Source organism: Anser brachyrhynchus (genome assembly GCF_964034855.1).
Source record: "Anser brachyrhynchus genome assembly, chromosome: 4".
Taxonomy (NCBI): domain Eukaryota; kingdom Metazoa; phylum Chordata; class Aves; order Anseriformes; family Anatidae; genus Anser; species Anser brachyrhynchus.
Genome location: NC_137698.1, coordinates 52,694,012 through 52,719,009, shown reverse-complemented (window position 1 = coordinate 52,719,009; position 24,998 = coordinate 52,694,012). Strand labels below are relative to the sequence as shown.

Here is a 24,998-nt window from a genome sequence, read left to right as displayed (position 1 = left end):
GGAAAGCATTGGAAGATAAAAGAGTGGTACTGCTGTGTTTTGTTGGGTGACATGCCTGCCTGCCTCAGGTTTCACAAACACCAGATATGTTACAACTCGTTGGATAGCAGCAGAGCACTTGGGCCTGCTCAGATCCACGGTCAACAGAGAACTCTCTCTTCCTTTCTGCCTTATTATTTGGCGAGTGGTATTGAATGCTATTTCTCATTACTGAATTTTAGTTAGCTATGAGTCATACACAGCATCCAGCACATCACCTGGGTTGGTGAGACTCTCCTGAGCCCTGATGCAAGCACCCTAGGAGGCAGAGAGTCATGCCACTGAACTGAAGATTTGAATGCATCTGCTGGAAACTGTAGGCCCACAAAGAATTATTTCCAGCATTTATTTTAAATTTTAATTATTTGTAATTTGTTAACTATTTTACTTAAAGGGCTTTATATATTTTCTGCTTTATTTGCTAGTACATATGACTAGAATTCAATCCCTATTTTGATATTTTAAAGTATCTCATAATAGGACCTTACATTATATTATCCACTTCCCAAGGATCTCAAAGCTCTGCACACGCTGATAAATGGTGTTTCACAATACCTCTCTGAGATTAGAAAGACTTCCCCTGTGAGGACAAATTGAATAACATTGCAGGTATGTGACATTTTGTAAGTACTTCTTCCAGCTTAGAGGTAATACAAGCACAGGGGAGGTGAAGCCCAGGTTAGTCATTTTCTGGATTGCAAAACACTAACTTGACTGCTTCCTTTGCTTGTAAGAATCATTTAAATGAAATGACAAAGCTATTCCATCCTTCGGGGAGAAAAAAATACAGAAAAACAGTACCTCACTTTTGTAGCCATTAGAGAGGTGGCAGTAAACATCTTCAGTTGTGGACATAATCAAGTAATGCCAAGCAGTGATTAACACAGCATGAAGATCTGGGGTATGTTCAAGAGTACACTAGCTCCAGACAAAATTTTTGGCAGATTGAGGTAATCATCATATACTTTGTGTTGCCTGAGAATAATCTTCAGCCTTATATCTAGGCCAGCTAGAGTCTTACCTGTAAGGATAAAAAAAATAATCATTGGGATTCAATGAAGGTGATGCATATATATGAAAATCGAAGCAATATGTCAGAATTTTTTAGGTGTAACATAGCAGCAGATTTTTTTTATATTTTTTTTAGTATGAGGCATGCTTTTTTATAAATGTTTTAATCTGTTAAAAGGCATAATACACATCTGTCAATCAATATGGTATTCATAACTAGAAACTGTTTTATATATCTGAAATTTTTATATGTAATCAAGATACAATTGGCTTTGCAATTTAAAAAAGTATGCTATTTAATTTTATTTATGTGAATCATGACAAAATAAAAAGTTAAAGGGAGAAATTAGTTTTCAACCGAGTCAGTCCCTAGACTGGTTCCTCACATATCTACATGGATGCTAATTGCAGCAGAAAGGTGTCGCTTCTTTCCCTTTCTTCCAGGATCATCTCTGTGTTATGCCATATTGAACTGACAATTTGAAATAAGAAATCTGTAAGAAAAGAAGATGCAGGTCTCCAACACCCCTCCAGTCACTGACTTTCTGCAAGTTCCACAAACCCCTCAGAGAGGTGATATCATTTTGAAATGCACCATTCAGCAATAAATGCTAGTATAACAAGCAAGACAGCAAGCCAAATCTTATGGCTTTATGTGGTGCCCAGTCTTGTAAGTGCATGAACAAATTTAATCTTTGGGATATTCTGTTTATCTATGAAACTCCAAGACCGGGAACATTTTCTGTGCTTATTCAAAAGCCCTAACTATCATACAATCTTCAGCTAGGGTACCGGATGAAGAGCAGAAGTAAATGGCCATTGCCATCTTTAATTCAACTATTTGTAACTGGCTTTAAGTTACTTGCCAAAGCACACTGGGAAGTTCAGAAGATCAAGAAACTAATCTGAGCTTTCCCAGATTCTCATCTTACATGTTGATGAGTGTTTTTTTCTTTTTTTCTTTTCCAGGACTATACATCCCCTATATTTGAACCTTAAAACACATATCAGGATTTTCAGTCTTCTCCAAATACACCGAGATCAACACAGGGAATGAGCAGAGAGTCTTTGCCATCTATCAGGAGCAGCGAGACCTGCATCATCTTTTTAGAGTAGATCTTCCTTGACAGGACAAACATAAGGCAAGCAGCAGAGGGCAAAGCAACACATGCACCCACTGGGACAGGAACGCTCAGATGAATAAAATTGGCTCATAACTCTTCGTCTGAGTGAATGGAAGAGGAGATCTGCTTTTATAAGGAACGATAGTTTTCTTCAGCTACATATTCTTGTTTTCACATCTATGGGGAGCTCACATATAACAGCAGGCTGAAAGTGATTTTACAAAAAAACACAACCTGTACTCTGGGTAAAGAGTCTTTACTCTGGAGTCCTGATAAAAAATTCAGCCCTCACCCTAATTTTAGTAATGCTTAAAAGAAAGGCCAGAATCCATTTAAGAGCCCAATAACTGCTCCTAGTCAGGAAAACATTTGTTGCTGAACTGAGATTACCTTATCTTGGGTGGCAAAAATCTGCATTTTAAAAGTGATTCTGCCTCCTGGAACTTCAAAGAATTTCCTGCTATCTTTGACTAGTGTTAGCTAAAACACAGGTGAATGTCTTCTTCTATCACTAACCACAAACAATCCAAAGACAGTTCTAACATGAAGTGTTTTGCCTAAATTCAACAAAAAAAAGCATTGCTCCATACTACACAAATGTAGCTTCTTAGCCTATGGAGACTAGATTGTAAGATTTAAGAGGAAAAAAAATGAATGCTGTGCTATGTACCATGTTTGTTAAAAAAAATATAAACCACATAATTGCTTGTGGATGTAGCTCTAGCCTGTGACAGCTTGCTCACAATTTGCAAAAACATTGAGCTATTTATAAACATATCTGGGTTAAGTAATTGCCATTATAGTATTTTTATGCATTTAAAACAAGAATTCAGCTTTTCTGCACACTGCAGATGACATTACACAGGATGAAAATTAGATGATGGTGAAGACATTTGCATAAACGAACTGATCAATTTCAATACCCTCTCCACACTCTGCAGTTTCCTAGAGGGTCACTTGCTGCATCAACAGATACAGAGATAAGGAAACTCTGGGTAGGTAGCTGGGTAGGTGGCTCCTGAGGAGATGGTTAGGGGGGTTCTTAACCAGCTGTATGGGAGGATGTTAAAGTACACAATGCTGCACAAATCGAAAATGCTCCTAGCAAGCTGGCAGTATGGATCCTATCCCCCTTTACCCCTACCACCACCCACCTCCCCATGTTTCAGTGCAAGTGAGTGCCAAGCACAACCCAAAAAAAAAAGCAGATTTCAGCATCCCTCAGTCCAGCCACATTCCAGTAGTTACATGCTTTGAGAGTGCCCTGGGCTGAAATAAATAAATAACAAGGTAAAAAGATGGCATTTGGTGTTAGCAGGCTATATCTTCCTTCCTCTCCTTTCAAGAAATGAATCACCAATGAAACAGAGATGATTCCCTAAGGAAACCCAAAGTATGCCTTCTCTTTCACATGCAAGTCTGCAGTAGCCTTCCATGCTCTAAATGGGGAGAAAACTAGGCTACATTTTAATATTCATTTCCACAACACTGAGTCAATACTGACTGTGAGTGCAATGGGATTTTTAAGGAAAAATATAGAGCTGCCCTCATATCTCACTAACATAGTGAGAATGTATAAATAGTTGCACATGGCAGATAATTAGGTTGTGTCAACACAGCATTGTACTTGCAAGCATCTGGGTAGCAACTGCTTGACAGGAGAGTGCAAATGAGCGGCTGCTAGCAGAATATTGTGCTGCTGTCTACAAAGCAAGTTCTGTGTTACCCAAAAGCTCTGGACAGTGCTATTCAAATCCACCACATAAAAAGTGTGCCATTGGCAAGATTTTATGAAACATCAAGACTGTATGAAAAGAGGGAACTCGTTATGCCATTTTTAATTGATTCTGAGCTCTGTGCTCTGCAGTTTCGCTGATGGACATTACTGCTGAAGACCCTGGACAAGAGCCTCACCTCAGACTGACAAGTCCCTGGTGTGGAGGGTCAAAGTTGCACACCAGCTTTTGGGAACGCAACAACAGGCTCTCCTCTCTTCCTTCGTGGCCAACAAAGCAAGTTTCTCTGTGCACCATCCTGCTACAGAGGCTTGCTCTGGCACGTTGCACGTCCCTTGTTTTTACTGGCAAGACCCAAGGGATGCTGTGGCACAGGGGCAGCTCCAGCAGCTCCTCATCCCATCCTCAGGAATACAGCACTGCCTCTGATGAAGGGGTCTTTTAGCTCAGCCTGAATTGCCACTGTATCATGAAGCAAGTATGAATAGAAGTCTCAAACACACCTTTTAGCAAGAGCAGGATCCTCCCTAGTGCTGGCTCTCACTAAAAGCTTGAATCTGTTTGCACAAACACCAAAGGCAGAGGGCAGTCACCTAGGATGCAAGAGACTGGAAAAACTGAGAGGAAAAAGTTTTTTTTTTTTTTTTTTTTTATTTGTCAAGCCACATAACTCCAACTTTTTACTCCACACTCTCACTCCTTTCTTTTGTTTGTTTCCCATTTGTTACAGGCAGTGGTTTAACAGGAACTTCATATCCTTGACTATTTGTGCATTTTTTTAATTATATATTTGTCCAGAACGAATTCACCCACAGATATTTAGCAGCAGGTCTGTCTTTAATTCAGGTTTAAGCATAGGGTTCCTCAAACTTCTTCTTAGCAAAACTAAAAACCAAATGAATCAAATTGCACAAAGAGACCATAAATAATTTTTTTCTTTAACTATATATCTCTCACCCAACTGCCTTCGTTCTTCTGGGTTACTTTATTCTCAGCTTCCTGAGTTTTCTACCAGTCTGTTCCATCTCAAAGGAAAAAAAAAAAAAAAAAACATAGGCTTCAATATGCTTCTCTGTTACACCATAAATAGTTTGGAAAAATGAATATTTCAAAGTTAAATGTTATTCTGTACTTTTCATTTCATTCTGTGTACATTATTTTAAATGGAAAATGAGTCTTTGATGTTCCATCACTGAAAAGAAACTGAAAAAATATTCTTGCAATGAAGAATTTTGCACTTCACTAATACACCAACAGTGTTGAAAACATATGTCTCAAAAGCAGTGAATAGTACATGTAAAGCCACGTAACTCTCCTCAAATGACACAACATGATGCTATTTGGCTGAAAAAGAAAGAGTAGATATAAATTGATCCTGGATACTATTCCCACATATTATTTAAAGAATCTCTGCTTGCTTGCAGTTTTCATGACTATATGTTTTGCACTTCAACTCTCATAAAAATGCACAACACTTCTGTCTCTTTTTAAAATGTTAATCTTAATTGCACATTGTTACTACATCTCCTCAAGTTGTTTGTATCACTGCATTCCAGTCATCCAGCAAACCAAGCTGTAGTGTTAAAATCTCAGTCATCACAGCAAAATCAATCCTCTTGACTTCCACAAGGCTCGTTATTCTTTCCAAGACTCTTATTATTCCGGAGATTGATTTGAAGGTGAGTGCTCTGGATATGTTTCACAGAAGAATGGCAGGGTCTATCACATTATTCCACCCAAATACCTGAACCATATTTGAATAAGTTATGCCTGAATAAGACCATCCCTATCTTGCAATTATTTGGGAGGTACCAAGAAATGTGAGAAAGTTTCAGAGTAGCTCAGGCTCTGCAAACAATGTAGACTTTGGCAGTATGAGCTACAAAAATTGTTCAATAAAATGGGCACTTTTGAGATGTCAGGATGAATATATGACACGAGGTAGCATCAGGTAACCTTACTTTTAGTACTATTAATTCAGGTTTTTCTGCAGATTACACTATATTGGTTGTATCAAGAGGAATCCCTCCCACAAAAAATGTTTGATGTTCATACAGTTTTTATGAAACATACTACAAGACCAAAGTTTGGCCTTTGTTCCACAATCTCTCTCTTATACCCGTTATCTGGCGGTATATGTAGAGGAAAATTAGTACATTATCAATTTTTAAAATGGGATTTTCTACATGTATTGGTTTTGGAATTATCCTGAAGTATTATAAGATCATGGAAGGACTATTAACATAATATATTTATACAAGGACAATGTATATTTAATCAGTACTTAATGGTGATAATAATAATAGGTTTCCCCATGGAGAATGACAATATGATTTTCAACTTCCTGAATTAATAATCTTGCAGAATACTGCAGACCATTATTTCACTTCACTCACATGTAGAAAGAAGAAATCTTTTTCCGTGCAAGTAAGGAAACCTCTAAAACAAATCAAAGATGTGGGCAGACAGTACAGAGAACTAATTAACTCAAGACGAGTAACCCAGGAAAATTAATGTTGAGTTGGAGGTAGTTCAAAGACTTCAACGGTAACACTTTAAAATGCAGCATTTATGGCCTTGAGTAGTTAAGATCTTGTGAATGACTACATTCTTTTCAGGAGGCATGAAACTTCAAAGGCAAGGGGAGTGAAAATAAATCTCTGTGTATAAAGCGACAGAAAAGAAAAAGAAAAAATCTACCATTGTATTTGTAGAAGGGCAAGATCTCTTATGATCCTCAAAGACTACTCAGGAGACAGAGACCACTACTGCTGCAGTATGAACAGAGCCATGAATGGGTGAGAGTGTCGAAGGAACATGTACAGGAGTCAGGGATGCTGAATTGCTCTTAGGTGGTGTGCCAGGTAGCTGCTCCACTCTGTCAGAGTCCTAAGTCTAGTGTGTCCCTCATTTGTAAATACCTTCTTTTAAACTGTTGCTAAATTCATTATTCAGTAGTCAGAAATAGAGAAGAAAGATGTTTTTGCATCACTGATGTAAGGTGGCACCAAAAACCAAATGTGATCCTAAGGCACACCAGGAAGTTTTTTTTCAGAAGAAAGAAAACTTCAGCACCTTTGTGCAAGATTCATGTGTGACCCTATCAGGAATAATAAGGATCAGTTTTTAAACTGCTGTTTGGGAAGGAGGAAAGAAAATTTGGAATATGTCCAAAGGAGACGCTGAAATGGCGAGGTTACTGGTATTGCAAAAGAAAGACAGGACTTGCCTTCGTGTGCCTACTATAATGAAAACTGAAGAATGAGGTGTGAAGAGAGAAAGGAAGATATGATAAAGTGTCACTAGAAAACACCAAAATAAAAATAAAAATAAAAAGACATATTTCTGTTGAAGGACAAAAGCAGGAGAGCAAGAGTGGGTATCCACAGGTCCTGAATACATGCAGTTCAGAAAATAAAAGGTTTCCAGCAGAGTGGAACAGCAGCAGCAGGAGACTGTGTGAGGTACAAACAGCCAGTAAGGAAAATGGAGCAAAGCAGCAGTTTAAACAGAGATCTCCCTTCCCTGGGCATTTGCTATTTTTGGACATGTTTCTCATTCTTTGTTCAAACTTTGCAAATATTGATTGGAAACCTTTCTTTCATTATCTTCAGGAGAATGGTATACTGAAAGAGAACATTGACTAGGAAAACTTTTGGCAGGAACAGAGTAAAGTGTTTTACCTCTATACATCTTGAACATTTTGGCACTATTTCTTGGTGGCAGAAGAAAAAAAATGCCAATTTTAATAGCAGTATCTTTATAATATACCTGGAAAAAAAATGAGGACCACATCTTATCGTAAGAGGCTACAAACACTTTTGAAGAGTGTCAGACTTTGCCAACAATAATAACTAATATTGCACAAGTATTTAAATACCACTACAGAGCAGTTCTTGGACAGAGTTGTCCTTGCAGGTGGTATATTAGTATATTAATATATTAGCATATTAATATATTGATTTCACTTCACACTCTGTGTGCATGACAACTCACACTGTCTGCTGGTTATGGTTCAGGAAAAAAACAACAACAACAAAAAAACTTCTATGTCTTGGTTAAACATCTCTATTATGCTAAACATTTACCTTATCTACTCTACAGTATTTAAATGTATAATGACTTTTTTTTTTCCAGGATTTTTTAGCTGGTTGAGATGAACTACCTTCTTCCAAAGGACATACGAAACAGAGTACAGCTCATTCCTTTGTTTAATAAGCTTAGGATTTTTCCTATAGTGCTCAATATGGATTCAGTGACATTGCAGTTTTATATCTTCTAAATATATATATATATTTGTTCCAAATGCCTCAGAAGAGTATATTACGTGCTTACATAAATCAGAAATAATTTGGGTTTCTCTGGTTTCATGAAAATGCATGTACAGGTCAGGAACAAGTGTGGAGATTTTCTCCCAAATAGGAGATCATTTTCTATGAAAATGACAGACAGAGTCTATTTTCAACATAATATTTTAATAATATAACATCTTATTACAGTTTTACTGTATAGTTTTACTATATTTTACTATACAGTAAAACTATACTTACTATATCACTACAATGTTTAAAATGTTACTCTTTATGTTTTTTCTTTCTCCCTCATAGATAGTGTGGCATGATTATTTTTTATTTTTGTTATGTGTATCGTCTATACACACTACAAAACTACGATTGATTAGGCTTGATTTTGATTAAGCTGATATGCATAATTCATCTTCATCTTAAAAAGGATCAAGAAAGTAAAAAATGAATGAAAAAGGTTAGTAAAGTCATTGAAGAATTAATGTGAGTAGAATTCATACTCCTCTTACTGTACCAGACCTTTCAAGAGCAAATGGCAAATGTATTCCAACCACTGGCAAGCAAAGGATAGATAATAAATCTCAGAGAAATGAGAAAGGTTAATAGAAGACCATAATAAGGAAAGAAAATTATCTCACGAATTCAATTAGGAACTTTGATATCTAAGGCTAAAAGTAGAAACCAGAGGTTCAGAGATACCTGGACATAGAACTGTATGTCACTGAAACAACAAAATGTAGAACACAAATACTTTATAATACAGACACATCAGTTGTACAGAGGTGGAAGAAGGACGGAAGTATTTACTGAAAAAGTTTGCTTCCTAGGTGTGTTGGGTACTGGTTTTTTTTGCTATATTAAAACTAGATTTAACATTCACATGTTTCTACAGTGTGATCATCTGACAAAGCCATTCTCAATGTTCAGGAATCCTCCTCCTCCTCCTTTCTTACACGGAAATATATTCTCCTATATTAACTCTAGAGCCTTCTTTTTCAATCTTCATTAGTTAAAATATCTAGTAATAAGACTAAATAGAGAAAAGAAAAAAGGTTGCAATGACTTTGGGCTGCTACTTATATGGGATTTAGTAAATGGAGTAGCTTGAAACCACTATCAACTCACTTCCAGTTCCTCACCCAGAATTAAGTACTAGAAATTCAGAAAAGTTTGTGCAAAACATTCTTCTGTGATTTTATAAAACACGACACCCTTCTTTTAAAGAAGAAAATGCAGAGATAAATGTGTTACGGTGCTCATAAAGCTTGGAGATAGAATGCATGCATTGCAGCAGAAATCAATCAATCCAACAAAGAGTATCGGGATAAAATTAAAGGAATGTCTACCCGAGCTCCTGAAATAGCTGTTCACACACTCACCAGAAGAGGGACTGCTGAAGCCTGAGCGAGTCATGTTCTGCCCGGCAGAAACTGTGTTAGTTCTGCAGAAGAGGCACCTCCAGGGCAGTGCAGCTGCCAGTTAAAAAGGTTTGCTTTTGTTACTGAACCGCAGAGCTAAAGCAATCCACCTGGAGATTCAAAAAGTGCACAAATTTTCAAAAAAAAAACACACCAAAACAATACTGCATTTTCCCCTAACAGTTGAAGGGATTTATTTAGATTAAAAATGACAAAAGCACTTCTCCAAGACTTGAATGAATTGGTTATGCTGCAATTACCATACAGTTGAATCTCAGCAGTAAGCAGGTTATTTGTAGGTAGGCTGACACCAGTTGCCAGCCAGTTGCCAGCTTTCCTCTCCCTCCCTCTACCTCTGATACCCTCCAGGCAGGCCTTTGGTCCTCTCTAAAAACTCCCCATTTCATTTAACAAAAGCACACTGAACCACTAGATCTTCTGATACCTGTGAAAACACAACGATCATCTGTATAATTTTGTGTTTCCAATAAAGGGCCAGATTTTACAAGTACAGCTTTGAAATATATCCTTTTATCATCCTTCTGTCATTCCTTTTGTATAATAAACTAGTGCAGTTTGGTTTCAACCTTTTTCAATTTGCAGACCTCTAAAAACCTCCCAGTGGAAATACGAGGTGAATTTAAACCTACTAAAAAATTACATTTCATGGTTCAATTTCTCAGACCGTTAGACATCCATAGATTTTACAAATTAAAAACCATCATAATATCCAAGCCTTATTTTGATTGTAACCAACCAGTGAATGTGTCCTGTAGCTCTAATTGCATTGCTTGATTTCACAGGTCTGCCTGGAAGCAGAATCACAGAATCACACAGAATCAGAGAGGGACATAATTCCCACTTAAACAGCACGAAATTGGTGAGAACTGGGCTACATTTATTGAACAGAACTGTGTACTTCATCATCAGATCTTTGTCGGTGGTGATTCATTTTAAAATGAAATGCATAAACAGAATATCTTCCTTCAGTAAGCTAGAGTCTCGTTATTCTTATCAGGAAAGGGAAGACATAACGAAGTCAAAAAATCAAGTTAATCTGTTTCACTTTCTTTAGGGCAAGATGAGTACTGTTCTGAAGAGCAAATTCCCCCTCTGCATGTGCACTTGGCACTTGAATCTTACCCGCTGGCCAGATCTGCCAAAGACATTCTTATTCACCTCTCCCATGATGGCACACCAGTTACTAAGCTTTTTACTTGTGCTGCCAGAGAAATTTGTCTATCACCATATAAAAAGAAGACAAACCTCATTCCAACTATAGGAACCAATGCTGTTATGTAGAAGCAGAATGAATGACCACCTGGGGATAGAGAGCATGAGAAAATTCCTGAGTATTGAGATTAAGGCAAGCTGGGGAGTCAGCCTGGAGAAACTTGTACATGTTATCTCAAAAAGATGTGATCTGGAGAAAAAGGAAAAAAAAATGTATTCTCTGTAATTCTCACTCATATTCCTGAAGAAATTGCTTAATAATAATAAATAATAATAGAGAAAATTTAAGTTACTATTTTTTCCCCTATATGTTTCAGAATTGTTTAATTTGGATGAGGAGTAGTGGGTGTGGATGTTCAGGGACAGCTGCTTCAATTGCAGGTGAAAGCTCAGCATCTATTTTATTTTCAGCAGAACAGAAAACATGTAAGTAGCTAGAAAACTGGAAACATGAAAATCTGTAAATGTTTAACTAAACTTAACCTTCAAGCTTCTCCCTACAGATGATAGACTCCATTCCCCATTGCTGCAAATCTTTTCCATCAATGCATTACTTCAAATTAATATATACTATAAAATAAAGCCTTTATGTCTGAATTTCTTGTGCTGCAGGAAAATACTATTCTCTATCTATTACCAAAAAATGTATAATACCCAAGTCACACAAAACATTTTTGGAGAAGAAGTGCAAAATCCAGTGTCTTATGCAACATGACACAGGAGAGTGTTGCATGAGAATACAAGCTGTGCTATGCAGAGGTGATTGCAATGTAAGCACTAGATTTTAAAAGTAGTTCACTATTGCACTTAAAAGAGCCATTAACCCAACTCCTCATTCCCATGTAGGACTTACATAAAAATTCATTTCAGAATATAAAGCAAATGTCTCTCCAGCCATTTCAAACAGATTTAATCCCTTGTTAATTTAATACATTAAGTTAAGCTGCTGTGCCTATGATTTTATGTAAAGTTTTAATATGCCTAATAATGTTAAATGGGTGTGTTAAATAACTAGTCTTTAAAATCAGCATGAGAAGAGACAAACTAAGCATTTGTTGTGCTCTTATTGCTCTGACCTTATATATCTGATTCTCTTATTAACCTCTAAGTTTTTTGTGGTGCATTCATGATATAGAATTTTTAAGGTGAGGGAAAAATAAATAATTTTTTTTTCAATAAGTTTTTTAACACATATAAAGGCTTAAAAAAACTTGACAAATAGAGTTAAAACAAGTCTGAAATTTTATGAAGTCAAAGACACAAATATATTGAATTCTCTTTCAGATCAGGTACATCAGTAAAGTGCATTAGTTTGGGGCCTTTCTTACTATTTAAAGGTCATTCATTTAAGTAGAATAAAAAGTAATATAGTAAATTCAGCCATCATGGCCCAGCAGGAATCATTTATCTCTTTGATTTCAAGAGGGATGACAGCTATTCCATCTAATGGGTACCTTTGCCAGTGAGCTTTTGTGCTATGGACTGCACATTTCAGCCCTGGTATGTAATATCTATTTCCATCACACAAGTAGCAATGAACAAATAAATCACTGCTTTTTGTGCAAAGACCAAACTAATTATACAGGTTAGAGAAAAATGAATTACGGGTAAAATAGTCTTAACACTATACCATGTTATAAAAGTGTAGTCTGGGTTATTTTGCCCAGTATTCAAGAGATTTAAAAGAAAATTTCCAATAAATTAATTTTAACATTTTTGATTGACATGTCAAAATACCTACAGCTGAGTCATTAAATGTTTGGGTATCAAAACAAGGGAGGAAGGGGAATTCATATGAACAAGCAGGAGTTTGTCTTTTTTCAGCAATATCAGTTGTTCTATGAAATATCTCAATAGCTCACTCACTGTCCTTGTCCTACTCAGAAGTCACTACCTTTTCTGTAAAATATGATGTTAGCTTCAATACCAGAAAAAAGGTGGGAACGTAGGAATTATTGACATTAGCAGTCATTTCTTGCCTTCAGAGAAACTGCTTTACCTCAGAAAGAAAGAAATGAAACCTTTTTCAAAGCCTTCAAAAAAAAAAAAAAAGGCTCTACTTCATAACATTGATTCTTCAAAGAGTTATTAGACAGCTCTGACACAGGAAATACTATGCAGAAGTATAAGTCTATGCCTCTAATAGTTTCGACCCTGTATGTTTTGACAGGATATTCCGAGAGAAAAGCTTTTCTTTTTCTCACGTGAGAATATTTTGGGATGTTTTTTGGTTTGGTTTGGTTTTGGTTGCTTGTTTTACTACTAGAGTTTGAAAAACAAAATTAGATCTATCCTTTGAAATTCTAATTTCATCTCTTGAAAGAATCAGAAAAGCCACTAAAGACATTTTGAGCCTAAATTGTACTTAGCTCTGGTATGAAACTGGAACATGCCTTCATTATTTAATGCTCAGCTCTGGTGACCATGCTGTGCTCCCTCTCATCAAGGACATATGTTTTGGCATCTTAATGAAAAACAATAAGCAAATGATGTTTGAAGAGATACTTTCTTTCATACATCTCTCAATCATCTACAACCTCTATCCATTCTAGATGAACAACCTTTAACATGGACAATTAATTAACGTTTCTGACCTCTCAATTCACCTCAAGTTTCTTGTTTCCCTTTCACTGTTGCACAGGAATTAGTATGGCTAGCATTATAGTCTTCATGATGACATTAGTGGTTGAACATCATTTCATTGTGTACATACGGAGATATTGCTCCCCACAAATAATATGTCGATGGTGGTACCACGGGGATGTAGGAAGTTAATTTCTCCAATTATCCATTGGAAAAGACCATTTTTAAGAGAAGAGAAAGAAAGTGCATCAGAAAATTGCTGGTCTCCCAAATTCATGCTATCAAAATAGCACTTAGGGACTGATTTGTGATAATTCGGTGATTCACTGCAAAGGGCTGAAGGAACAATTTTCCCCCTGTTGACAATGATAAGCAAGAAAGAAATTTCATATTACTCCTGATGCACCTGCTAAAATTACTACTCAAGTACTTTCTGTTATTGCTATTTTTCCTTTTGCTGTAATTAAAGTAACATCAGAGGAACACTGCCTTCTGCTATGTCTCAATTAAAATAAAGTCAGCTTTTTCATGCAAACCTACCCAGGTGTTTTACAAAAGGAACAAGAGACAGTATACTAACTCTAATACCGTTTCAACGTTTTTAGCACTTTTACTTTTTAGAGGTGCTTTTATCTCAAAGAACTGCATGTCCAAAGACTCATGAGAACTCAGATGTTTGTAGTTTCCTTGGGGTCATGTCCTCATTACTTATATAACTGTTGTAGGATTGATTGTCAAACACAGAGGTAACTAGTACGCAGGGGTGCCAGAACATTTCCCCAAGGGTTATTCAGTACTGACTCCAATAAAATCAGGCTACTTTGGTACCGTCCCCTGCACAAGACTGACTAAAGTCGCAGCCTTCAAATGCTTGCCTTTCTGCTACAACCTCATCTGCTGGGGTTGACACAGGACTACTTCTTTTTCCCCAGACCTGGCTTAGGACACGGAACTAATGATTCAGTCATACCACTGAGAAATGTGTCAGCCATGGGGAAGAAGAGGAAGAAAATAGCAAAAGGGAATGACTGTAAAAAAATCAGAGAAACTAAGTTCATCTAATGGCCACTTCTACTGATACAACTGTTTCCTTAAAGCCTGTTAGTAGTTTTGTATCAATATATATGTGTATAAGCAATTAAGACACAGTTTCATATTTCAGCTAAGGAAATCTCTCCCCGATGTGCAAACAGATGCTCCCACCATTGTCTTCATGCTAGTACTATCACTCATCTGACTTGCAGCGAACCTGTCCCGAGCACTAAACTAGCTATAGTAACTGTACCCTAATTTCTGTGGGCTCAGATCCCTGAAAAAAATCACCGTTGAACAGGACCCCATCATAAGGAGCCTGTGCTGGACCCCAAAAAGGAAAACATGATTAATAAATAGACTCAAACACATGAGTCAATTTGAAACTGGAGTGATTTCTACTTTCCAGGATACAATGTATATCCAGGCTCATCCTGAATCTCATATCAAAGTAGGATCCCAACATATACCTACTCCCTGCTTCCAGTGAAGAATCCATAAATGCATAAGTAGCCAAAAACCTGTAGTCTGAAACTTTTGCTTATCCTTTTGGAACATTTCTTTCTGGATACATTGAGAGTGAACCGCATCTATGGGCTGAGTCTCTCAGCAGGTCAAAGCACTATAAATAATTGATTCAATTTAGCTAGTTAGATGAAGAACAGTTTCTAAGGTAAGACTGGATTCCAACCACCTTTCTTGGATATATGCTATTTTTGTCCTTCAGCACTAATTGCTGTCTGTGCAGCTTGCCATGCAGCCATAATTCCCATATCTCTATAATACCAAAACAAATAGCTTCTGGGCAATGCTAATCCTCCCTACTGTCATGGTGGAGATGTTATTGTCACCCTTGTTTGGATCTTTCCCTAAAAAAGTGTTTAAGTTCATCTGGAAATTGTCCTGTTGCATTTCCCTAGTCATACCTTTTCACTTCTATCACCTCTCACCACAGATGCTGCTAATTTCCCATTGAGCATTAGCATATATTGCATGTTATCCTCACCACCAAGATCTGTAAAGCACAAAGCCCCTTCTAATCTGAGAGAGCTGTTGGTATGGGGGCTGTCCTCTACCACCAAGTGTTTTTTTTAACAGTGAACTCTATTCTAAGGAAGAAATTTGCTGAGGGAAAAAAAAAAAAAAAAAAACTCTGCACAAAATAACTTTCAAAAGTGACAAACATTTCTCTTTACCTTCAGCTACTTCTCTCTAGGTGCAATATTTACATTCCTTCTCTGTCATTGAACAACTTACATCCGCACTTTGCAATAATGACCTAATGATACTGCAGTATGTTCACTTAAGAAACAAAATGAGTTTTGTGACACCAAAGGATCTACGTTTTCTGCTCTGAGGCTTCCTTTGGCTGAATCACTTCTTCGTTAGTCAGCCTTACATATACAAAGAATTATACAAAGAATTAAAAAGAAGAATATATACAAAGAATTAAATGCTTGCACAAATGATTTAAGTTAACTTTTAACTCTTAAGAAATAAGAGCAGTAATGATTTTTCTTTTTGCTGCTTTTTTTCATTTAAAAAAATGCTATGAATAATGGATATGGGAAGCAGTGGATATTGGGATTCCAAGAACAAGTAACAATAATAGATTCTCAGAGACAGAGCAAGGAGATGCATATTTTCTTAGGGGAAAAGATAAAGGTGATGGGAATCCTAGGGGAAGAAAAAAAATACGCTAAAGCAGCTTGAGTGCTCAAAGCATATAACTTCAGGCCTGAAAGTGTTAAGCCTCTATGCTGAAAGAGAAAGCAAGACATAGCCTTCAGATATGCTATGGAAAAAATATATATATACTAAAAAGACAAGCATAAAAAGCAGCTTGTACCTATGGAACCAGCAAGTAATGACAGTCTCCTTGCACATTTTATGATCAATCTCCCAAGATAAATAACAACACTCTGAAAACCTTTGATGCTTTCAGTTTTATTAAATTCCAGCAAGTTACTTTCCCATCGATCAATTAAATAGGCAAGACTGGAACTTGATTACATATCCCTGAGATGGTCTACCATAAATCAAGCCCTAGTTGAATAAATGTTTAATTACGTGTTCACAAACTGTTGTCTAAAAAGGAACATACCTACCAAGCCATATTTTTTTTACTTTTTTGTCTGGAGAATCTGTTTCTCATTAACTGGTTGCTAGACACAATGAACTTTCTCTTGCAAATGATAAGTAAGAACCTGGTATCAGGACAGAGTCTCAGCTAGAAAGATCCTATATTTCCATGATTCATCTGCTTCTGGCAGCATGGAGAAAGGACTCCATACCTTGCAGGAACAGGATTCATTCATAATCTGAATGTGTACATTGCTGGCTTTGTTTATCCTATGTTGAATTTATTAGGCTCAGGGAACTCTTTTGTGAATGGAATCCAAGACTTAGGAAAGCTGTCAAGATAGTCACAGGTAGTGAATCCATTATTTCACAACTACCAGAAAAGAACAGGAAAAAAAAAAAAAAAGAAGAAGAAGAAGAAAAGAAGAAAAGGAGAGGAGAAGAAAAGAGAGGAGAGGAGGGGAGGGGAGGGGAGGGGAGGGGAGGGGAGGGGAGGGGAGGGGAGAGGAGAGGAGAGGAGAGGGAAGAGAAGAAAAAAGGCAAGGCAAGGCAAGGCAAGGCAAGGCAAGGCAAGGCAAGGCAAGGCAAGGCAAGGCAAGGCAATGCATGAAAATAGAATAGTTTAAATGCCCATACAAAATTCTCATTTAAGGATTCCCAGGATAAGAGTTCTCCTTAAAAAAAGATTTGAATTTCATTAGTATATGTGTCCTTGTCAAGGACATATCAGAGGCCAGATAAGAGCATTCAAAAATTTATTACAGCTCCAGGGCTATGAACGAAGATAAGTCAAAGGTAGATTTAAAATTTAAAAGTATTGAGCCCTTAATATTACTTTTGTAGTTGGCAAGCTTAATACTTTGGGGCTTTTTTCAGCAGAGTGGAAGAGGACTGCATATTTTTTCTGAAATTAAAATACTTGTTGTTTATCCTTTCCTTTAGAGCAAACATTTTTTTTCCTTTTACTACCTTTGTAGTAGGTTCCAATTCAACAAGGTACTCAGATTCAAGTCTACAAATAAGTACATGGAGTCAGTAGAACTGCTTGTGCCTCCCAGCTAAGGAATGTGTTTGGGAACAATGATGAATTCTTTCTTGGCCTGGACATGAATGTCCTAAGTAATTAACTAAGTTCATGATGACACTTATTTATGTATTTACTTACTTTAAGTAAGGAGAGGGACACGACTCTTAAACTTAGAGGTAACCTGACACTATTAATGTTTCAACATTAAGAATAAGAGAAAACAAAACAAAGAAAACCATCAGGACAAGAGTACACAGCCACAACTACAGGAAGCATCATCTGAGTGCTGTGCCAGGGCTTGAGGCTGCAGGGTGAAAGAGCCAGGACCCTCTGCAGTTTCTTTCACAGACCTCTAGGTCCCAACTTGTGGCAGTAAAGACAAACGCACTAAGATGATCTCTAGATCAGAGTGTGGTCACTGGGTTGAGGGTGATGGGAGGGAGAGGAAGAGGTGTATGATCTACGTCTATGAATATGAGGCAGAAAAGAAGGGGATATAAGGAGAGGAAAAAAGGGAGGGGAGAGGAAAAATATTAACTGCAGAGGCTATATTTACTAGTTTTATACCAATTTAATGCTACAGACATAATCCTGGTAGAATTTTATATTCGAATGCATTCAAAGTGCATATGATTTACCAGAAAACTGATCTTCTAGTTGCAAAGAAGGAAGGCAAAATAGGAGGGCGCAAAAATTAGTTATAGACGTTGGGAAAAAAATGTAGTCATAATTTAATGCTGGCATGTTCTAATTAGCCAGCTGTGATGCAGGCATATTGTCTGTCTTTTAGACAAAAATTCTGTTATTTGTAGCTACATGTCATTGATCACACTACTGATCCAGCAAGTATCCACACTTTAAATGCAGCAAAAGGATGTAAGTATAAACCTTCCCTTATTCCACACATGAGTGTCTCCACAGCAAAGCAGAGGCTGCATGCACAGTAATATGCACACAGCATGGAGACTGGAAATACATACAGTAAAAGTTTTGTTTATACAATTTCTCTCAGGGTGAAAGCACACTCAAGAGACATTGCTTTGAAGACCACTTTGGGCTCAAGTAACTTTCATGCAAGTGAGATTGGCTGAGGAGTACTGCTATTCATGTTCTCAAGTTAAATCTAAGGTGGCACTATGGAAAAAACTTCTCTGTTGGTGAAGAATTCATTTAGGTCATTACATTAGGTCTCACTACTTATTTGTTCTTATAGATTAAACTGAACGAGTAGCTTAAATTCTGTTTACTTAACGGAGACAGGCATTACATTTGTTTATTGAAAAAAGTGGTGGAGAGAAGAAGAAGAGTTGACTTGCTTTTGTCAACTCTATTTTTATTAATTGTGTTTAGACACCTTTGTTAATACACTAGAGATGCTATTAGGAAATCAGAAAAAATGAGCCCTCTGCCTAAAGAACTGCAGAACAGACAAATTCTATGTCTTCATGCTAAAGACTATACATGGAGAGAGGAGGCTGGTTCAGTGAAAGGAAGGAGTGGATAAATGGCAGATAAGGAATATGAGCTTTAAGAACACCCTTCTGAGCATTTTTTGTTGTTGTTTGTTTGATGTTTTTTAACTGAATACCAAACTACTTAAAAATTAATAAAATTTCCTTTAAAAACATACCTATTTTTGCATGACAGATGAAGTTAGACTTTTCCAAAATCTTCAGTCACTTTCTCTTTTCTCGTTGTGCACCATATATTGTTTTCTGTTTTAATACATTGGCATTTTTTCAGTCCTAGAGAAAAAAAGAAAAGAAAAAAAAAAAGTAAAAGTTTGTTTCAGACTGTTATGAAAATTATGAGACTTCAAGTTGCATTATAAGACTTCAAGTTGCAAAGTTTTATGATGCTTCTTGAGCCTCTGCTTTATTTCTCTGTTATTGGTATTGGTTTGTTTTGGTTTTAATTCCAGTATTCTTAAGTACTTCACCTAATGGGAAAAATAAGTCAGAAAACCACAAGAGTAAATATATATATGTATATATATATATATTTATATAAAATTGTTGACAAAGACAAATGAAGTGAATAAAGTAACTGAAAAACTCTGTACTACGTATACTTTAAATACAGAAGAAAGCAGATGTCTGGCAAATTTGCTTTCTCACAGCCAAAGCCATTTAGCTTGTGTTTAAGAGTGGCAGACAGTAAAAATAGAAACAGATGTCACTGAGGCTACTTAAGTAAGGAAAACTAATGTGAAAAAGTACTTGAGGGGATATAACATTTAATAATGGATACTTATAGAGAACTTTATGTGTTCCAGGAACTGCACTTACAGTAACTAATCCTTAAGACACCCCAGGGAGATGACTTGGTAAGAAATAGTCTCCAGGTCAGCTTACAGAAGGCCCAACAAGAGTGGAAAAAGGCTGTCATTTTAACATGCCCCAAACTAAATTGCAATTGAATAGTATTGACAGGGCAAGGACTCCTGAGGTTTTGGATTTCTGTTCTGGATCCACATTGTCAAAAGTGGCAGAACAGAGTTATGCAGGAGAAAGGCGCACACACACAAAAAAAAAATTAGTTTGTGCATGTCTGTGTCTTGGAGTTCTGTAGTCTAACAGGGTGGATATTACATCCTGAAGTCCCATAGAAAGATATCTAAAAAGATAAGGGCTTAAGTCTGTAGTTTTCTTTCACGATTTTCAGTGCTATGACCAATGGCAATTTAGGCTGATTTCACAAAGTAGAAAGAGTAACAAAGTCTTTTGTTTCCAGAAATAGTGAGAGAGAAGTATATTTGTTTGCTTATGTATTGAGGGTGAGACAAGAGAGCTGGCATGAATTGAAAAAGCCTCATTTTCTTTACTTTTTTTTTTTTTTTAAGTATCAGTGGTTCATTTGAGCAACAAAGAATTGAAAATAAAATGGAGAGAATCTGAAAGAGAATAAAGCAAAATATAATCAGAAAGGGAAGAAAATTAATTTATTTCTAATTTTAAATTCCTGTATCACATATATTCAACATATTTTCCTTTTCGTCCCAACAGACACATAAAAGGAAGCATTCATCTACCATACGAAGATTATTGTCTTCACACAATAGTTTTATGTGCTCCAATCTAAAAGCATTTTATTGTACATCCCAATTATAGACTATTATTTTAACACTAGCATTGGGTAGGAGTAATAGACCAAAATGTCATTATACAGACAACAACAAAATCATTCCTCCTGGAAAAAACTTACATGTTCTTTTTAATGGGATGCGTAAAATATTATAACGAGAACCATTCTGAATTGCAGTGATTTTCCCAGTTGAAGGTACTATACCTTTCACAAAGACAACTTTTTTTTTTTTTTGGTCATAAGTCTACACACTTCACCTTGCATGCTGCAGAAGTCTACAGTGATCCTTCCACTGTTCCTGCACAGAAGCAATGAATAACAGCTTTTCTGGGGTAATATTTTCTATCAGATATGCTCAGGCATTGCTTTTTTTTATCCTATAGTTCCATCTGACAGTCCATTCCTGCAGGAAAGGCAGAACAAAAAGCTACTATCCTGCAAAGGCAAAAAGTGGCTCTTGAAATCCAATCATGATGTGAAATATGGCCACTCACTTTCTACACTTCTGTCTTCTGGAAAAAAGAAAAAAGAAAAAAGAAAAAAAAAAAAAAGGAAAAAAAAGAAGAAAAAGAAAAAAGGGAAGGGAAGGGAAGGGAAGGGAAGGGAAGGGAAGGGAAGGGAAGGGAAGGGAAGGGAAGGGAAGGGAAGGGAAGGGAAGGGAAGGGAAGGGAAGGGAAGGGAAGGGAAGGGAAGGGAAGGGAAGGGAAGGGAAGGGAAGGGAAGGGAAGGGAAGGGAAGGGAAGGGAAGGGAAGGGAAGGGAAGGGAAGGGAAGGGAAGGGAAGGGAAGGGAAGGGAAGGGAAGGGAAGGGAAGGGAAGGGAAGGGAAGGGAAGGGAAGGGAAGGGAAGGGAAGGGAAGGGAAGAACTGTGGTTCCTGCCTTATTATAAGTTATATTTAATTTAAATATATATTGTAGGTTTTTGTGTAGCAGTTCCCCCAGTTTGAGTTCTTAAATGGATAGAGATCCCCTTTTCCCCATTCTTCTACAGACTGCTCATGACTGGAATATTCTTCTTACCCTTGTAAGGCTTTGTGAAACACTTTTTGGTGAACTTCTCTTTTGAAAAAATTAGCAGTATTCTGTTAATCATATTTTTATTCTACAGTGCTTCCCATACAGAGATAATAGTCATGATTTGTCCATGCTAACTCACAATTTATAATGGTACATATTCTAGTGACAGGACATTTCCAGACAGAGAGCAAGCAAGGGAGACTAACTTTGGAAAAACAAGACTTTGAATGTAAGATTTTTTATTTTTACCATTTCAACACATATGGTCTTTAAGAAATAAATTAAAGGTAAGCTGGAAGTCATAAGCCCTTCATTGCACAAGAGTAATGAATCGTCCTCCTAATCTAGGAGGATGAAATTCTGTTAAAGCCCTATATCAATTTTCAGAAAGAGCCAGAAGGACTAGTTAAGGAACACAGTGAAAATATCTGTGTGAGGTTATTTAAATTCTAATTAATTTTAAGTGAATTTGGATGGAAAAGGTAGGAAAAAAATAACCCCAAGTAGCAAGGGAGGAGAAACTATCCTGCTTATTACAAGTGTCCAAGTTGCTTCACAAGGGAGGAAGTAACATCATAGCCATGCTTAAGAAAACCAAGAATGAAAGTCTACTGAGAAAAAAGTTAGAAATAGAGAAGCTTTACCTTTAATAAAGACAAAAACTTCTTGCTGCTAAAGAAACAAACAAACCAACACACTCAAATGGTCTTATGAGGAAGAACAGGGTCACCCCCCAAAACCTGTGCCAGCTGAGATGCCGAAACAGTGACAGAGGGAGCTTTAAGCAGAATCCATCTTTAACAAAGGAATAAAGATGACATACAGGAGAGGAACACCTCAGAGCAAGTGGTATACGTGACAGCAGAGCCAACTGTCATGTCCCCAGACTGGGTAATTTTGAGCAACAAAGGAAAATCTTTGCTGTGCCAAGACTGAGACGGAACTATTTATTTTTCCTTCTTCTTCTTTTCACTTGTCTGACATCTATGTTTTTAATTTTATAATTCAAGAAACTTATCTCATATTCAGCCTGAACTAAATGTTGTGATGAGAGCTCTCAGGTGCCTAGATGTTATGCAGGAGGTGCCCAGGAGATCATCATTAAAAAATTACCCAAGGCACTTCTTTTCCTCTGGAGCAATACATAAAAATACAGTGATGACTGAGGACAAAACATGGTTGTGTGAAGGATTTCTGCAATGTGTATTCTCAGGTTCACATAAAAAATATCCTTAAGAAACACACAGGTGTAAGAGCTGCATCCTTCAAATGGAAACTAAAGAAAACTTTAATGTTTCTGTTTTATTTTATTTTATTTTATTTTAGGAAATGGACTGTCTGGATCCCAGCAGTAATTCCTCTGGAGATGGGGACAACTTTTGTTTGTGTCAGTTATGACTCTCTTGCTTTACAAATCTCCTTTGTGAACAGGAGGCTGATGGCTGTATGAGTAACCATCTCTTTCCTCCAGACTTCTTGCATTTCCAAGACAAATGAAACTCCTAAATAACTTGCTTAGGGCTGCTGATAGCTGGAGAAGTTCTGATTCTCATGTAAAGCATAAGTAAAAATAATTTCAGTGTGAGTAGGCCCAGGGGAGGGCTCTTTGTCGACCTGCATAACATCCAGGTCCAGCACTTCACACTTGCTGCCATGTGTTTCTGCAGCACTTCAGTGCCATGCAATTCCTTATTCTGCAGGTGACAGATATCCTGGGTGGTATTGCTGCTCTGTGGGCAATAAATCTCCACTCAGAATATAAGCCTGGGTCATGCTGTATGACAACTTCTTTACTTATTTTCATCACTGTAAGGCAGCCTGGCAATTATACGGAAAGTATGTTACCATGACAACACAGGGAAACTGCAGCATCTAAAAAAAATTAAGACTGCAGAATTACTTAACATTTTATTCCCCGATGACTCTGGTATTCTGAGTTTAAAATTGAATGAAAAATCATAACAAATGGTGCCTATTTCATAAATAGTGCTTCCTACGCCTTTTAGAAGTAATTGCTTCTTTTCAAAGCATTTTATATTTTCATTTTTGTGAAATTATTGAGTACAGAGCTTAATGAGTAAAATATTCCTCTATCCCTTGTCCAGATTTTTTTTTTTTCGCAACAAATACCACTTGATTATTAGTCAAGTCAAATACAGTAATTATTTCAGCACAGTTAATGCATAAGTCCCCTCACACACCTCCCACGCAAATGACTGCAGACAGATCTGACAGCTCCTGGGTCCTGGTAAAGCTCTGGAACAGCACAAAGGAGTAGCTGAGAATTTACTTTCATAGGGTGGGAAGAGCTAAGCAGTCTGGAGCATGACAACGGATGGAAAAGGGCAAGAGGGACTCAACCATCCATAGTCCAGATGGTGGGTTGGTACCCACTGACTCAAGTTAAAAAACATTCTGCTGCTAGCTAAGTTGCAACACACTTACTGGCTTAGCGGTTAATTCAAAATTGAGACTTGGCTGTTGAGAGATTTCCTTGTCATCCAGGTCCTACAAGCTGCACAGGTTATGAATATTTCATGTCAGATGATTCATGTCCTTAATCCCTTTAGTCATGCACATGGTGATCAGGAAGGCAACAGAGAATGTACTGTCTTTCATATTAATCTGCTGCTGGAGATCACCTTCTAGATCTAGGTTTTGTAATGATTTAATATAAGCCATTGCTGACATATCATTGTTATAAACAGTGGCAATACAATGAAATACATGTACAGTATTAATGAAATTCAAACCATTTCTTTAATAGTGCTATATCCCAGAACATTATATCATGTCCTTCTGTTTATAAATATATTTTATGTCACAAACATGTTCAAAGCATGTTAGGCCACAGTTTAGTGGCCTAAGAACATACATTAAGTCTTTCTTTGAATAGAAATAATGATAAGCAAAGATGAAGTAGTCTCAGTTTCATGAAATCTTTCTCACAGACAGAAGGTAGGCAGAGTTCTTTCTGGGCCTTTTTCAACAAAAATGGAACCACATAATGCGGATACAAAATTTTAAAGAAGTACACTAATGCATAAGTAATCCTCCACACCAAGGTAAATACTCTGGGTTCAACTTTGTCTCATATAGTTCAAACACTGCATACAGGTTCTTTAAAGTCTTTAAAGTAAAACATCCCACCCATCCATTCACTGACATAGTTAAATAAATAAATAAATAAATGACTTCTGAAGATCAGAGTCTGAAAAACAAAACAAAAGTCTGGCTGTTCAGTGTCTCTGACCCACATTCCACACTAATTAACCTATATCTTTCAATTAAAAAGATATCTTGGTTCCC

At 36.9% G+C, this 24,998-nt stretch overlaps 1 long non-coding RNA gene across 1 annotated transcript; it reads right to left on the bottom strand.

Annotated features, from left to right (window-relative positions):
* Window positions 1-731: 731 nt before the first annotated feature.
* Window positions 732-19,335, bottom strand: LOC308194310. The gene is made up of 3 exons (XR_013950429.1): window positions 19,220-19,335; window positions 9,594-9,742; window positions 732-1,060 (listed from the first exon to the last, which is right to left on the bottom strand). It is a non-coding gene; the product is annotated as an uncharacterized lncRNA (long non-coding RNA).
* Between the last annotated feature and the right edge of the window lie 5,663 nt (window positions 19,336-24,998).